Here is a 16,095-nt window from a genome sequence, read left to right on the forward strand (position 1 = left end):
CTACCAGCATAACACATGCCCTACACAGTGCTAGCACTTGACCTGCATTTTCTCCTCTATTTACGATACTTTTTTAGAGATAGGACTTACTGAAGAGCATGCGGTTGGCTCAGGGAAGAGCAAGACTGGCACCCAGTGTCCCGGCGGGGAGCTCACTGGCCTAAGTTCCCATTTTGATAGATTAAAGTCACCCAGCACAGGGCACTGAGAGGCACAGGCCAATAAAATTGCAAATTGAGAAAGCTCCTAATTGTGGCAGGGAGTCCCAAAGACGGCCACCAGGTCTTCCCACACCTGCACGTGCTGTTCTGTCCAGAGGAGGACCCTGGCCAGCCGTATTGCTTTGGCCAGTACAGCCTGGTGGGAGGGATGCTCTGACAGCTTCATGTCGAGGCCTGGAGAGTCCCTGCAGCCCCAGCTTGTCCTCTCATAGAACCTGGCTGCAAGCTGTGAGGAAGCGGGGCTGGTCTTCCAGAGGAAAGGACCCAGGGAGAGGACGAAGCCACCCCACGCACAGCCAGGACCGACTCCAGAGGAAGGTACCCAGAAGAGAACGAAGCCACCCCACACACCCCAGGATCAACTCCAGAGGAAGGGACCCAGGAAAGGACGAAGCCGCCCCACGCACAGTCAGGACCAACTCCCAGACAGGAATGAGACCACCGTGGAGGCTCCCACCTCAGCCAAGGCAGCCTCATGAGTGACCCCAGATAACTCCTGGATGCAAAGGAACCTCCCAGTGCACTCACAGAATTGTGAGAAGGAAAACATCATTGTTTTAAGCGACTAAGTTATGAATGGTTTGTAACTCGGCAGTAGGTAACTGGTACAACTGAGGCTGGAAAACGCATGGTTCCTTCACTCACTGCCCTCTACCTCTCAGTGCCCTGCACTGGGTGCCCTTCCTCTCTCTACCCTCCAACTGTTGAAGTTCCCAGGAGCTCAGCCCTCAAGTCTGTCTTTCTCCCGTGCCCACTAGGAAACGGCAGCTGGCTCCAGTCTCTGACTTTCCATTGGCACCTCCTCCCGACCTTTCCTCCTATCTCAGTCCTGTGATCAAACATGTCATTCACATCTGAAATATACCAAGTCCTGGGATTCTTCCTCCAACGTGGATCTTCCGTGTCAGTGAGTGGAAATGGCGTTTTCCTGTTGTTTGGGTTTATAACCTCGTCATCCTAGATTCCTCACGCGCACACTCCACGTGCAGCCTGTCAGCAAATCCTGTGGCTCATTTTCAGAACACTGCAGCACTGACCTCCTCCTCCATCACCATCCCCTCCCGCCACCATCCCAACCACACTCATCTCTTAGGCTCCAAATTGCTTTCACCCTTTTCCCTGACAGCCTAACCAGCAGCCAGTGCAATTCCTTTAAAACAGAAGTCAGAGGAACTTGATCTGCAACCTAGAACAGTCCAAAGGCTCCTGACTCCTCAACGCAAAGGCGGCATCCTTCCCTGGCCCACAGGCCGCAGCCTCACTACTCAACCTGTGGTCCATGGGCCAGGAGCGTCACTTGGCGACTTTGTAGAAATGCAGAATTCCAGGCTCCATCTCAGACCTGCTGCCTCAGAATCTGCATCTTAAGCCCGGGGTGAGCTGGGTGCACATCCAAGTTAGAGCAGCGCTGCCCTCCCTGATCCAGCGGCCCCTCTTCCTCTACTCTCCCTCACTCACTGGGGCTCCAGCACATGGGCCTGCTTCTGTCCTTCCCACCACAAGATGTGCTCCCACCTCGTGACCACCACATGCTGTCCCTTCTGGCTGGAATGCTCCTCTCAGAGGTCCACAGAGACTCCCCCTCGCCTCCCTCAGGTGTCTTCAAACATCCCGTCACCCAAGAGGCCTTTCCTGTCACCTACATAAAGTCATACCTTCACCCTCATTCCCTAGTCCCAACCCCTGACTTAATCTTTCCCATGTCTCTTACTTATTAGCTCTGTGTCTGTTTTCCCTGTCAGGGGAAGGAGGGAGCTCTGTGACAGGAGGGACAGCAGCTACGCTGCTTGTGACAGCTTTAGGGATGGAGCCCCCAAAACTGCCTTCGCCACTTGCCTTCAGAGCTCCTGCCACACCCCTGACTCCACAGCTGCAGTGCTCAGATGCTTGAGAAGCAGTCTCGGCTGATAACGGATCCCCACCATTCTCTGTGCACTCAGTGGTCTCCAAAGAGCTTGTAAAGTCCTCCCTTCTGCTTCTTTCCCCATCACTCCCTCCTCCTCTTCTCTTTATTTGTCTCTGTGACCCCCCCCCCCACACACACTTCTTTTCACTAATACTTGTGACAGGCTGGGCCTGGCACGGCAGCCACCCTGCAGAGAGTGCACGGTGATGGCTCCTTCCTCCCTCTGCCTTCATTTCTAAGATCTTCTGCTATTGCAGTGAAAAAGTTCATAGAAGTGACTCCATTTTGAAATAAATCCTACCCAGTCCCTTCTGGTTAGATCAGAAGAAGTGATCCTTTCAGAACCAATTCGGTGGTGCAGAGCTTCACTTCCTGCTGCTGCAGTTGCCTGGAGGGACGTAAGTCTCTGAGATCGCAGGGACACCTTGGGGTCACTCCGGGGGCGAAGCTCTGAGAACTTTGAGCTGTGGCCACCATCTTGCCTCGTGTGTGGATCAAAAGTGGCTTCCTCCTTCGTGGAGTCCCCGAGTGTACAGACAGCACTGGACAGGGAGCCAGGAGAGAGGCCTGGAACCCCTCCTGGCTTCTGCCATCAGTTCTGCCTCCAACTTGCCATGTGGCAAGTCCCCTGACGTCTCAGTTTTCTCATCTGGAAAATGAACCAATGTGATCCAAAGTCTGAATCCTTGAGCTCTAAAATTCCAAGAGGTGTATGAGTCCCAGTAAGGACACGCCAAACTGAGTAGCCAGCGGTTCTTCTTTCCCACAATGACAGCCTCTGCCAGTGTGGGGCCCTCCACAGATTTATCCAAGGATCACTGGGCTCTCTGGAGATCTCCTGCCCTCCTTCCTTCGGTTCAGTGCCTTCTTTTGCTCACAACTTTCCCACCCCCATCAAGGGGAGCTGTCACTCTGGGCAAGGGACAGCCTCTGTCTCTCATGCTACTTTAGAGCTGGAGCAGAGACAGAGCCACCCAAGCTCATGTCTGGGGGATATAGTCAGGAGCACCCTTTGTGGTTTTCCTTTCACGTTAGCTTAGCTAGAATTAACTTTATCCTAGTCTTTTTTTTTTTTTTGAGATGGAGTTTCTCCCTTGTTTCCCAGGCTGGAGTGCAATGGCACGATCTCGGCTCACTGCAACCTCCGCCTCCTGGGTTCAGGCAATTCTCCTGCCTCAGCCTCCTGAGTAGCTGGGATTACAGGCACGTGCCACCATGCCCAGCTAATTTTTTTTTTATATTTTTGTAGAGACGGGGTTTCACCATGTTGACCAGGATGGTCTTGATCTCTTGAACTCATGATCCACCCGCCTCAGCCTCCCAAAGTGCTGGGATTACAGGCTTGAGCCACCATATCCTAGTCTTAAGTGCAAGCAGGCATTGACATTTTGGTAGATTTCCAGTCCAGTAGCTTCTGAGCTCTGGCTGGGAAGGTTTGGATTTTGACTTCCATAAAACTAAAAATTGAGAGGTGAAGTTAGGAAAGGTACCCTCAGCTAGAACTCTATGTTTGCTTTGGTTTGAATTTGAGTGACAACTAGAGTGTGGAGCTCAGAGGGGGGTGGGGGGACAAAAAGGATGGCGTGCCCAAGTTCAGCAAGAGCGACAGGGAAGCCAGGGAACAGCCTTTGAGTACATGAGCTGCCGGCCCCTTTGCTCTGTCCTGAGAAGACAAAAGCCACCGAAACTGCCATCGCTTGTCTGCCTGTGGCCTCAGGAACCTCTTGGGCTTCCCAGCCTCTCAGCTCAAACTCAAGTGTGAGGGTTTATGATCCAGGTACGACTTTGAGCAGAGACCCCAGGCAGCCACAGGCAGGAGAGGAATTGGTCTGCAAAGGTGCTGATCGCCAGGGCTGGACATGGCTTTCTCCGGGACCAGTTTTTGTGGGTCCCAAAGAGAGATTAACCATGGCCTCATCCTTGAAAACACCAGCGGGGAACCCAAGAGGATGGGTATCTATTGATGAGGACCCATCAAATAGCATTAGTCAAATTTCTTAAGGGGCTGAATGCTGAGAGCTTGTGACGCTGGCCAACACTGCCCCCTGGCGGTGCAACGGATGCTACTTCCCAGCCTGTGTAAGCAATTAGTCTTTTGTAGGAGAAGCCCAGCAGAAGAATCCAACACATTCCTTAACATCATACCCCATGAAAGGAAGCCCAGGAGCATTTCCCTAATAATGAGGCCTTTGTCTCCTTAGTCAATCAATCAACACGGACTGACGACGGCCAGGGCCGCGTGAGAGTCCTGAACTCAGGGAACTCTGGGTGAGGACATGAGACATCTGTTTGCCCTGGCAAAGGTACAGACTCCGTCAAGATGGCAGACTGGGTGCGGTAAGTATCTCGATAAATAAATAGGCAGGGCGTGGTGGCTCACGCCTGTAATCCCAGCACTTTGGGAGGCCAAGACAGGCGGATCATGAGGTCAAGAGATCAAGACCATCCCGGCCAACACGGTGAAACTCCATCTCTACTTAAAATACAGAAATTAGCTGGGCATGGCCTGTAGTCCCAGCTGCTCAGGAGGCTGAGGCAGGAGAATGGCTTGAACCCCAGAAGAGGTTGCAGTGAGCCGAGATCGCACCGCCGCACTCCAGCCTGGCAACAGAGCAAGACTCCGTCTCACAAATAATAATAATAAATTGGGAAAACACGACTCCATTGGTAAAAGAGAAATTCTGAGGAGGTGGCTCTGGCAGGCAGCCAGCCGCAGGTCGGAATTCAAGGCAGAAGCTGCCGCTGAGGGATACAGTCAGGAACACCCTCTGTGGTTTTCTATTCATATCAGTTCGACTAGAGTTAACTTTATCCTGAACCTACGTGCCAGCAGGCATTGACATTTTGGTAGGTTTCCGGTCCGTAGCTTCTGAGAATGGCAGGTAGACCTGGACGGAGGCTTACAGGGCAGCTGGGAGCACTGGGAAGGTGCTCTGGGGAAGCCGCCAGGTGTTTTGGCTGCGTGTGGACCAGGGAGAAGTAGAAGTGAGGAAAAGCCGTGCCAAAGTTTTTGTCCAGATGGAAAAATGATCAAAATCCAGCTAACTCTAGACACTGATAGAAACATACATTTCTTAGCTATGCTTCAATTTTATGTGTAATTCTTAGAAAACTGAAAAGAGCATGTGATTTCCAAATCATCGGTGAAAGAAATGGAACAAAAGTTGGTCAGTTTTTAAAAAACAAAACAGGAAAGGGTGAGTGGGGAAGGACTAAGCAAGGATGCCAAGTTGGGAAATACAAAATAAGATCGAGAGATGCGTCCATACGTCGTATCAGTAAAGACTGAATTAATTAAATTTTCCCATTAAATGGGAATTGTAGCATAGAGTAAAAAAGAAAGAAAATTTAGAAAGGTTGATGCAAGACATGGGGCATGGGAAAGACACAGACACACACAACACACACACAGAGACACACGCAGACACACAGACACACACACACCCCACACACATGCACACAGACACACCATACACACAGACACACACCACACACACAGACACACACCACACAGACACACAAGACACAGAGACACACACCACACACACATGCACACAACACACACACAGACACACAACACACACGCAGACACACACAGACACACATAGACACACACAGACACACACACACCAAACACATGCACACAACACAACACACACACACACAGAGACACACACCACACACAGACACACATACACAGACACACACCACACACACAGACACACACGCAGACACACACACAGACACACGCCACACACAGACACACATAGATACACACAGACACACACACCACACACATGCACACAACACAGATACACACATACAGACACACAGAGACACACATACACAGACACAGAGACACACCACACACACAGAGACACACACAGAGACACACACCACACACATGCACACACCATACACACACACACACCACACATACACCACAGACCACAGATGGATACACACCACAAAAACACACATCACACACACGCACACACCACACACCACACAGACACACACACCACACACACACTTGCACACACGTACCAGACACCACACACATGCACACACCACACACCCACCACAAACACACACCACACTCCACACACCACACACACTACATAACACACACATGCACACAAATACTATACACACTTGCACACACACCACACACATATTACACATACCACACACACCTCACATATTGCATACACACCACACATGTGCCCACACATGTACCACACACATATGCTCACACCACAGACCCCCACACAACCACATCAATGGCACACACACCACACAAAGCACATGCACATGCCGCACACACCACAAATGTACACACCCACACACAGGCCCCCACATACCAAACACACAGTCACACATACACATGTGCACACACCACACATGCATGCACACACGCCAAATACACCACACACGCACATGCTGACACACATCACACACATGCACATACACCACACACACGTGTACACACATGCAGACATATGTGCACACACACACCTGCTCACATACACACTATATGTGTCCACACGCACACCACACACGTGCACACACACACCACACACACACCAAACACATGCACACACCACATACATGCATGCACACACATGCACGTGTGTGCACACACACAGACACACACATTTAGAGTTTTAGAAGGAAACAATAGGTAGAGGAAATAATAAGTTAAAAGCTGCAACACTTCTAGAATTAATGAAACACGATCCTCGGGCTCAGGAAGTGCTCAAATTCCAATCGAGGTAAATAAAAATGAAAGCAGCACCTGTACACGATTGTGAAACTGTCACAAACCAAAGATAAGCAGCAACTCTTCAAAAAGTCAGAGAGTGAAGACAGATCAGCTACCGGCATGGTGTTTAGACTGACAGCTGACAGTATTTCAGGAAAATAATTGTCAACTTTGAAGAGTGTAGTTCGTGAAATCATCTTTCAAGAACAAGTATAAAATACATTTTCAGACAAATAAAAAATTAATAGGCTTTTCACCCTTTTACTTCAGGATTACTTCCAGAAGAAGAAAAACCATGCCCCAAATGAGGGTAATAAGGGTGGTGTGCCTGCAATGGAAGGACAATGAGAAAGGAAAGTGTTTCCCTTGTGGGTAAATCTAAGAAACATTAGTGATATGAAAGTGTAGCAATTACACCTGCATCATGGGAAAAAGAAACACGGTAAAAGAAAAATCCCGAACAAGAGTGTGGAAAGTGATTAAGAAATCAAAAGCAGCATCCTATAATTTCTTGAATGTTCAGGATAGTTTTACGTTTACATCAATATGCATGTCAGATTTTTTAGATTAACCACACATAGAAGCAGAATATGAACCTTCTAATCTAGTAGGGGAGAAATGGGGTAAGAACGCTGAGCAGTTTGAAAGATGAGAAAAGGATAAATAGATTTAAAAGGAAGGGTAGAAAACTGTGGAAAGTAGAAAGTTCCTCTTCAAAGTGTCCCTTCTTGTTAAAAAATAAACAATCAATGTTACAAATAATAGTTTCTTTTAAAGACTAACTTCTTCCAAAGCCTTCTTGCTTCTTGCTAATAACTCTTTGTTAAGCCCTGTCCTATGTAGTTGTTAGCTATAAAGGAATGAGTACATTCTTAACCGAGATATTTGTTCTGGACATTCTCAGGCATGTCCCAGCTTGCAGCCCATGCCCCTTCCTTATTTGAAAATGTTATTACTTTTCTAAGTCCTTTAGCAAGCAACTTCCTCTTTTCCGTTGTTCTTCATTGCTTTTACCTATTGAAGAAAGTTTTAAGCTGTTGGCCAATCAGGTTTAGCTTAGACTGTGAGGTCCAGATCCAACCAATGAAGACAGGACACAGCAGTACGGACCCAATGCATAAGGAATAAATAATCGTGCCTTTCTTTTGTTCAGTGTGCTCCCCTGGCAAGATTGCTGACAAGTAGGTAGCAACCTTTCTACAGAAAGTAAAATTTCTCAGCCTTGCTGAGAAAATTTATATTCAAGTGCTACTTCTTTTGCAGCACGAAAAATTTACATATAACAAAAACATTTGCAAATATGCACAAAAAATAAATTCATTAAAATAAATATTAAATGTCAACAATTATAATTGATGTAAATGGAGTAAATGCTCCAGTTAAAAACAAAGATTTTTGGAATTGATTTTCAAAATCTCAACTATGTACTCCTCAAGAGACACATCTAAACCGAAAACATATTTAGAAATATTGATAGCAAAAGTATAGAAAATATTTACCAAATAAATATGAAATGAATATCAGACAAAATGCACAGTAAGACAAAATGCAAAAGAAGAGTTAGAGGGGGAAACTATGTATGATAAATGTTCACCAGGAAGATCTAGAAGTTCTCAACTTGCAGACACCTAATAATACAACTCCAAAAATATGTGCAGAAGTTGATGGAAATACAAGGGAGACTGAAAGTTTGACCCTCATAGTATTTTCAGGCCATGTATACAAAAGCCCAAAATCATTTTTTTAATTGGGGCAGTGACTGTATATCATCTAGATTCACAGAAGTGGCTATTTCACTGGATTCAAACTGTTTACAAAATTGAACTCAGTAAAACCAGTTTGTGGGTGCAGATGGAATTTTAGATCATATTAGTTCTTTGAGATCCTGTGACGCATTCAGTCATGACTGGGGTTTGTCCCTGGCATCCTTCCCGCTCCCTCTCAGTCTTGTGGGCTCGTGGGCAGGTGGCTCGACATGGGAGAGGATGCAGGACTGAGGAGTGGGAAGGGGACGGAGAGAATGCCCAGCAAGCATCCCTTCTCCAGTCTGTCATGCCAAAGGCAACCAGGCTGGGTGCCACCAGGATCTTCACGTTGCTGCATAGAATGACTTCAGAGGTCTCCATCACAGGGACAGAAGAGGAGCATTTATCACAAGGACTCCCCTGACTGGTCCCAGGCTGCCTTGCCTGCTATGGACTTCTTCCAGGAAGTCCTTCAGGGTCCACAGGTGGGAGTACCAGGCAAGGGTACCTAAGAAGTCCACAACACAAAGAGAAGCTCCAGGGCAGTGTTAAAAGAAAAACTTGGGTCAGAGGGAGAACATTCCAGAGGTCACCAGGTGTGGACCGCAGGTGTCACTGGGACAGCCCCTCTCCGCTACTCGGAGGTGACACCTGGCCCTGCCGCTCCTCACTGTGCTCCACCTCCACCTCCTCGAACCTGGGCTCAGGTTTGTATCCGCCTCACTTTATCCCAGTCCTGGGCGAGCAGCGTTGGGTTTATGTCTTTGACAAAAACGAGCTATTGGTACCTGTATTGGGGAAACACAGCATACAAGCAAGAAGCTAACAGCCTCAGTGGCGAAAATCTTTTTCATGTCAGAGACCGAGAACTCTTGCAGTCTTTATCTCATCCCTTCTTCTCCAGACAGAAGATACCAAAAAGTTGCAATCAAAGATCTCTTCACGTTATTGATAAAGCCAGTAATAAGCCAAAATGTCCGGTTGCCAGGGTTGAGAGCAAAGGAAATGGAATCAAGACAGTCACAGTTAACATGGTTGATGTTGCAAAGGTGCTTAATCGGCCTCCAGTGTATCCCACCAAATATTTTGGTTGTGATCTGGGAGCACAGACACAGTTTGATGTTAACAATGACCGTTACATTGTCCACTGATCTCATGAGGCGAATAAGACATGTTGTGTAATCCCAGCACTTTGGGAGGCCGAGGCAGGTGGATCATGAGGTCAGGAGTTCGAGACCATCCTGGTCAACATGGTGAAACCCTGTCTCTACTAAAAATACAAAAAATTAGTTGGGCGTGGTGGCGCATGCCTGTAATCCCAGCTACTCGGGAGGCTGAAGCAGGAGAATTGCCTGAACTCAGGAGGCGGAGGTTGCAGTGAGCCGAGATTGCGCCATTGCACTCCAGCCTGGGTAACAAGAGCAAAACTCCGTCTCAAAAAAAAAAAAAGACATGTTGTATGGATTCATTAAAAAATTGTTCTCTGTCCTGAATGTGAGAATCCTGAAACAGATATGCATGTCAATCCAAAGAAGGAAACAATAGATAATTCTTGTAAAGCCCCTGCTTATCGAGGCATGCTTGACAGACACATAAACTCTGCACATTCGTTCTCAAAAACCAGCCCGAGAATAGTGACAGTGGTGCAGGAAAGAAAGAAAGGGAGAAGAAAAATAGAAAGGGCAAAGACAAGGAAAATGGCTCCGTATCCAGCAGTGAGACACCGCCACCACCAGCAGCAGATGGAATTAGTCCCCCTGCACATGCAGTGGAAGCAGAGCAGGGTGGGGCCTGGGGAGAAGATACAACTGAGGGATATCACAGGCATCCAATGGATGAAATCAGGGATCATGCAGAAGTGCTGACTCTCAGTGATGGTTTGGAGAGAAAGGTGAAGAGCAGGTCAATATCACCTTTGATTTTGCTGAGAAGAAGAAAGAAGACGGTATTATTGATTCATCTGACAAAGACATTGTTGCTGAAGCAGAAAGACTGGATGTGAAAGCCACGGGCCCTCTTGTTCTGACTGAAGTTCTTTTTAATGAGAAGATTAGAGAAAAATTAAGAAATATAGGTGCCATTTCCTACTATTTTGTCACAACAAAAAAGCTCAACAGTACCTTCTTCACGGTTTGGAGTGCGCGGTAGCAACGCATCAAGCTCAGTGTATCTCCAAGATTCCGTGCATCTTGAAAGACATGTACGACGCAGTCCTTTTAGAAGAAGAGGTCGGCATCAGCTGGTTGGAAAAAACCTCTAAGAAATATGTCTCCAAAGAACTTGCCAAAGAGACTCGTGTCAAAGCAGAACCATTTACGAAATGGTTAAAGGCAGAGGAAGAATCCTCTGGTGGTGGAGAAGAACATGAAGATGAGATGGAGGTGGTGTATTCGAAGAGCGCAAGTGCGCCGAAAGTTGAAACCGTAATGTCCGACAGCAGGGATGACGACAGTCATATTGGTGCCATTTAAGGGGATGGATGGAACCTAGCTTAACCGTGTAATGCTGCAAACTTTTCTCCATTATCCACCAGAAGTGCAATATGTATGTGCAAAAGCTAAAATAGCTTCATGTCATGCTACACTTTACACAAAAAATTATTACTATGAGTGGTCTCTAAGCCCAATGAGACATCTAGGAGTCCGTACAGATGTAGTTTGCTTATTTATAGCATGTTTCTTTTTGAAGAACTCGTGATGACGTATTTGGATCACATTTATACAGTTACCAACATCAAATAAAGATTTGATATTAGTCGTTCTACTGAGGTTTGGCTCTGAATGACTTAGGTTGAAGCAACTGGCTCTGTTTTTAGATGCTGTGCCATCATTTCTCCTGATGAGCCTTCTTGGAGCCTGCTGGCTACTGTTAGGTGCTGAGGCTGGAAAGAGGTCTTCAACAGAATGGAAAGCAAACTTACCTGTAATTACCTTATTCGGCACATTAAGAAATACAGTACTAAAGTTTTATCTCTAGTCCCACTAAAAATTGGCATCTGGTAATGTACATTGTGAGGTAGATGATAATCAAATGACGATGGAACATCTTACCAAGAAGTAAATATGACCTGAGTGTCCTGTAAGTTAAGAGCAGGTTTTGAGACTCGGAGAGTTGTTTTCTCATTTCAGGTACACTTGCCTCAAATCACAGCCTTTGAAGTCATCTGCGTTGCACATTGGATGAGCCAGGGAAATTATGACATTACCAAGCGTTTTGTGTGTATGTACTAGTTATTTGTATCGAGAGAATTTGCTTTGGGGTGCAATGAAACAATAAACTGATTTTATTTGGAAGACACAGGGAAGGGTACACTTACTAGCACCTAAGCATAATTTTTCAGCTTTTGGCCTTAGGGCTTAATTACAATTCCAGAATGTTAGACAAACTCTATCATCTTCTTCAGTATGGCTTTTCCCCCTTTCCGTTTGCTCTTTAATGCCTTTTACATTTGGATACACAGCTTATGCTTTGTAGATTTTGGTTACTATCTTGCCAAATATAAGTGTTACTGTGTTTCAAACTTGATTTTCTTACTTTTTCTTTTTCTTTTTTTCCAGAATGTCTTATGTAAAAAGAAAGCTAAAAGTAGACTTCTAAATCAGAGCCTCTGTTTTGGTGTAAGACTTGGGATATTTTTTACTTCGCATTGAATATAACCAGGCACCCAAGAAGTCTGATGGCCACCTGAGTGCAGGTGACAAGGACCTGACAGAGCCCATGCAGGGCTTTAGATCTGAACACACAAGAGTCAATAATTTGCCTGTGAACTCCTTGCCTGATCTGAACTCAATACGGGTTTTGACTGGGTTTGAGTAATCGTCTTCCAGGTTAAACTTGTTGGCAGTTACCCCTTTTCACAAAGGTACATGGTGGGAATTGAGAATTGATATGGTTAATTTTGGAGCAGTGGTTTATACCATTCACCTCTTTGTTTTTCTGTGACTTATCTCACAGATGAGCCCTTAATAATAAATAGGTGTAAAAAATTGAAACGATACAAACATTTGATGTAATAAACCATTGTTGGCTTGACATTTTGAGGAACTGAAACCTAGCAATCTTACTGGAGAGACAAGAAGTGGCCTCCAGCTGCCTTTGATAGATTCTGGTGTGAGTGGAGCAGGAGTCATGTATGTGGAGGGAGTGTGACTGGTGTGGGTGGAGCAGGAGTCATGTAGGTGGAGGGAATGTGACTGGTGTGAGTGGAGCAGGAGTCACATACGTGGAGGGAATGTGACTGGTGTGAGTGGAGCGGGAGTCATACACGTGGAGGGAATGTGACTGGTGTGAGTGGAGCAGGAGTCACATACGTGGAGGGAATGTGACTGGTGTGAGTGGAGCGGGAGTCATACACGTGGAGGGAATGTGACTGGTGTGAGTGGAGCAGGAGTCACATACGTGGAGGGAATGTGACTGGTGTGAGTGGAGCGGGAGTCATACACGTGGAGGGAATGTGACTGGTGTGAGTGGAGCAGGAGTCACATACGTGGAGGGAATGTGACTGGTGTGAGTGGAGCGGGAGTCATACATGTGGAGGGAATGTGCTTTGTCACACCAAGGAGGATTTTTTTTTTCTTCAAACTCAATGTTGTGTAAGTTTAAAATTCTTTGCCTTGAGGCCGATTTGCTTTCATTAATTGGAACGGGTTTCTCCGTGTTGGTCAGGCTGGTCTCAAACTCCCAACCTCAGGTGGTCAGCCCACCTCAGCCCCGTAAAGTGCTGGGATTACAGGCATGAGCCACAGCGCCCAGCCCATATGATTTTTTTAAAGCATTTTTGTTTCATGTGAATTTAACCCTATATCGGGACAGCGGTGTTAATATTTTAATAATATTATTATTTTATTTTTACATACTAATTTTACAAAACTTAGAACATTTTAAAAATTCAAAGTATCCATTTATTCATTATCTGAAAAATATTATGACTATTTTAAAGAATTTTTGTCTTTTGTCTTCTTTATGCACATGTTTGTTGTTTTCTCTTTCAATATCTCACACACTACCTCCTCCATAGGGATGATCAGCAGTCAGACCCCTTTCTTTTTTATCGGAAGGGGCCCAATTACATTAGTTAATGGGAAAAAAGGGGAGGCGGGCCACAGCCTCAGCACCAGAGGTGAATTTTGATTGGACTGAACCAAACAAGGAATTCCGCCCACCTGGCTGGTGATGATTGGCTTAGGCCTTAGTGTGACGTGCAGTGCTGACCAATGAGGAGTGACAGGGAGCCTGCTTGGCCTGAGTGTGACTTGCAGTGCTGACCAATGAGGACTGAGGGAGCCTGCTTAGGCCTGAGCGTGACGTGCAGTGCTGACCAATGAGGAGTGAGGGAGCCTGCTTGGCCTGAGCGTGACGTGCAGTGCTGACCAATGAGGAGTGAGGGAGCCTGCTTGGCTTGAGCGTGACGTGCAGTGCTGACCAATGAGGAGTGACAGGGAGCCTGCTTGCAGGTGGGGGGGTTTACGCCTCCATGAAGTGTGGCCATAAGTCGTCTCCACTGCAACGTCTGGACTTCGGGAGCCTCCGGTGACCTTGCAGGGACAAGCTTGAGAAGGGAAGTCTAAGGATGGCAGGCAGAAGGGCAGAAATCACCCGGGTTCCCGATGATGGTCTGGAGCAGCTCAGCATTCTCATCTGCAGCCTCCAGTCACACAGGACAGCGGTTGTCCTCTGCGGGGCGTGGCCAGTTGAGCTCCCGGTCCCTGCACAGCCCCGGAGAAAGCAGCCCAGTGATGCAGCGGGCGCTGCTCTTAGGATGACGGTTTGCGTGTTCCTAGAGTTCGTCTCGGGTTACGGATGCAGACCATTCCCGCAAGCTATTATTCCATGATGTACTTTGCTGGTCCCTATTGTCAAGCTTTCTCATTTTTGTTTTTGATATTAATAGAAATGCCAATGATTTCAGTAATAATAGCTAATATTTAATTCGCTCCTTCCTCGGTTACAGCAGAAACTGAGCCAAGTACATTACTCATGTCATCTCATTTAATCTTCAGAAAAATGAGTATTCTGCTGTTATCCCCACTTGACAGTTGAAAAACCGAGAGATCGGAGAGGTGGCGTGATTCATCTAAGGTCACGTGGCTAGAGGTGGCAAAGCCGCCTCAAAGACGACGCTCTCGTATCATGCATGTACATATACACACGTATGTATGTGCACATTATAAAATATTAACCCGCCGCATTGAAGAGAGTTCCTTTTGTTAAGAAAGCACCCTTCCATTTTTACGTCAGTGCTTCTAGCCCCTTTCTCTTGTGCCACTTTCTATGTCTCCTTTCTCTCTGTAACATTACACAGACATTTGTCCACTACTTGTATATTTTGTATGCAAAACAGTTGTTAAGGTTGTTATTTCATTTTCATTCTGCTTTACAAGTGTGTTTATTTCTGATTCTATCTTTTTTCTTTGATTTAGGGACTTTTTTACTCAGCAGCAGTTTGTGAGCATGAGTCCACGTTAATAAATGCGCCTTACTGGTGCAGTTTTAGCAGCTGCCTGTTTGCCTAAGTGTGATGTTTACACGTTGCAGAGCTTACTGGTTCCCTCTGCCAAACTCAATCCTGGGTGAGCTAAGGAAGAGGGATGGCTGCAACAGCTGAGGAGTAAACATGAGGAAATGTGTTGAGAACCCTCTGGAAGGCAGAACCAGTGTGGCCACAGAGCCCAGAGCCAGGGCTGCTGTCTACACAGGAAAGACAAAACTTCTAGCGTTCATACCAACTGTTCATTATCGGTGCAGTCTCAGGCCTGTTATGATCTCTGCAGCCAGAATGAATACAAGAGCACAGGGCTCATCATTTTCTGTTGCTACAGGAAGGAATTGGTGATGTTTAATTTTCACATGAGTGTGGTGCTAGCGCAGGCCAAAGGGAGAGAGCCTCTGTTTTCTGACCAGCAGAGATGGGAGCATCAAGCCTGGCCTGACAGATCGCCGTGCCCATTTCCGGAGAAAGCCCTCACACATGGACGTTCCACACTTTCCTTGCACTGCCCTGTCTTCTTCATGAAGCGCCATATTTTCCCGTCAACTAGACGGTATCTCTCTGCATTCCAAACTCCAAAGAGTGAATCAGACAGAGCTGCTGCCTCAGAGGAGTTGACAAAGCAACACATGGTAAGAGCTGCAACCTGAAGAATGAATAAAATGCACCACACACCCCCAGATTGGGAAGGGCTGAGGGGAGAGCCCGGCCGATATCAGAGGTAGCGGAGGTGTGCACGTGTGTAATAGAGGCCACACACCCCCAGATTGAGAAGGGCTGAGGGGAGAGCCCGGTTGATATCAGAGGTAGCAGAGGTGTGCACGTGTGTAATAGAGGCCACACGCCCCCAGATTGGGAAGGGCTGAGGGGAGAGCCCGGCTGAAATCAGAGATAGTGAAGCTGTGCACGTGTACGATAGAAGCCACACGCCCCCAGATTGAGAAGGGCTGAGGGGAGAGCCTGGCCGATAT

General features: G+C 46.9%; 1 pseudogene; it reads left to right on the plus strand.

The window, feature by feature from the left end:
* Positions 1–9,086: 9,086 nt before the first annotated feature.
* On the plus strand, positions 9,087–11,108 carry LOC100411771 (eukaryotic translation initiation factor 5 pseudogene; annotated as a pseudogene).
* Positions 11,109–16,095: the final 4,987 nt, after the last annotated feature.

This window comes from Callithrix jacchus, chromosome 5 (assembly GCF_049354715.1).
Source record: "Callithrix jacchus isolate 240 chromosome 5, calJac240_pri, whole genome shotgun sequence".
Taxonomy (NCBI): domain Eukaryota; kingdom Metazoa; phylum Chordata; class Mammalia; order Primates; family Cebidae; genus Callithrix; species Callithrix jacchus.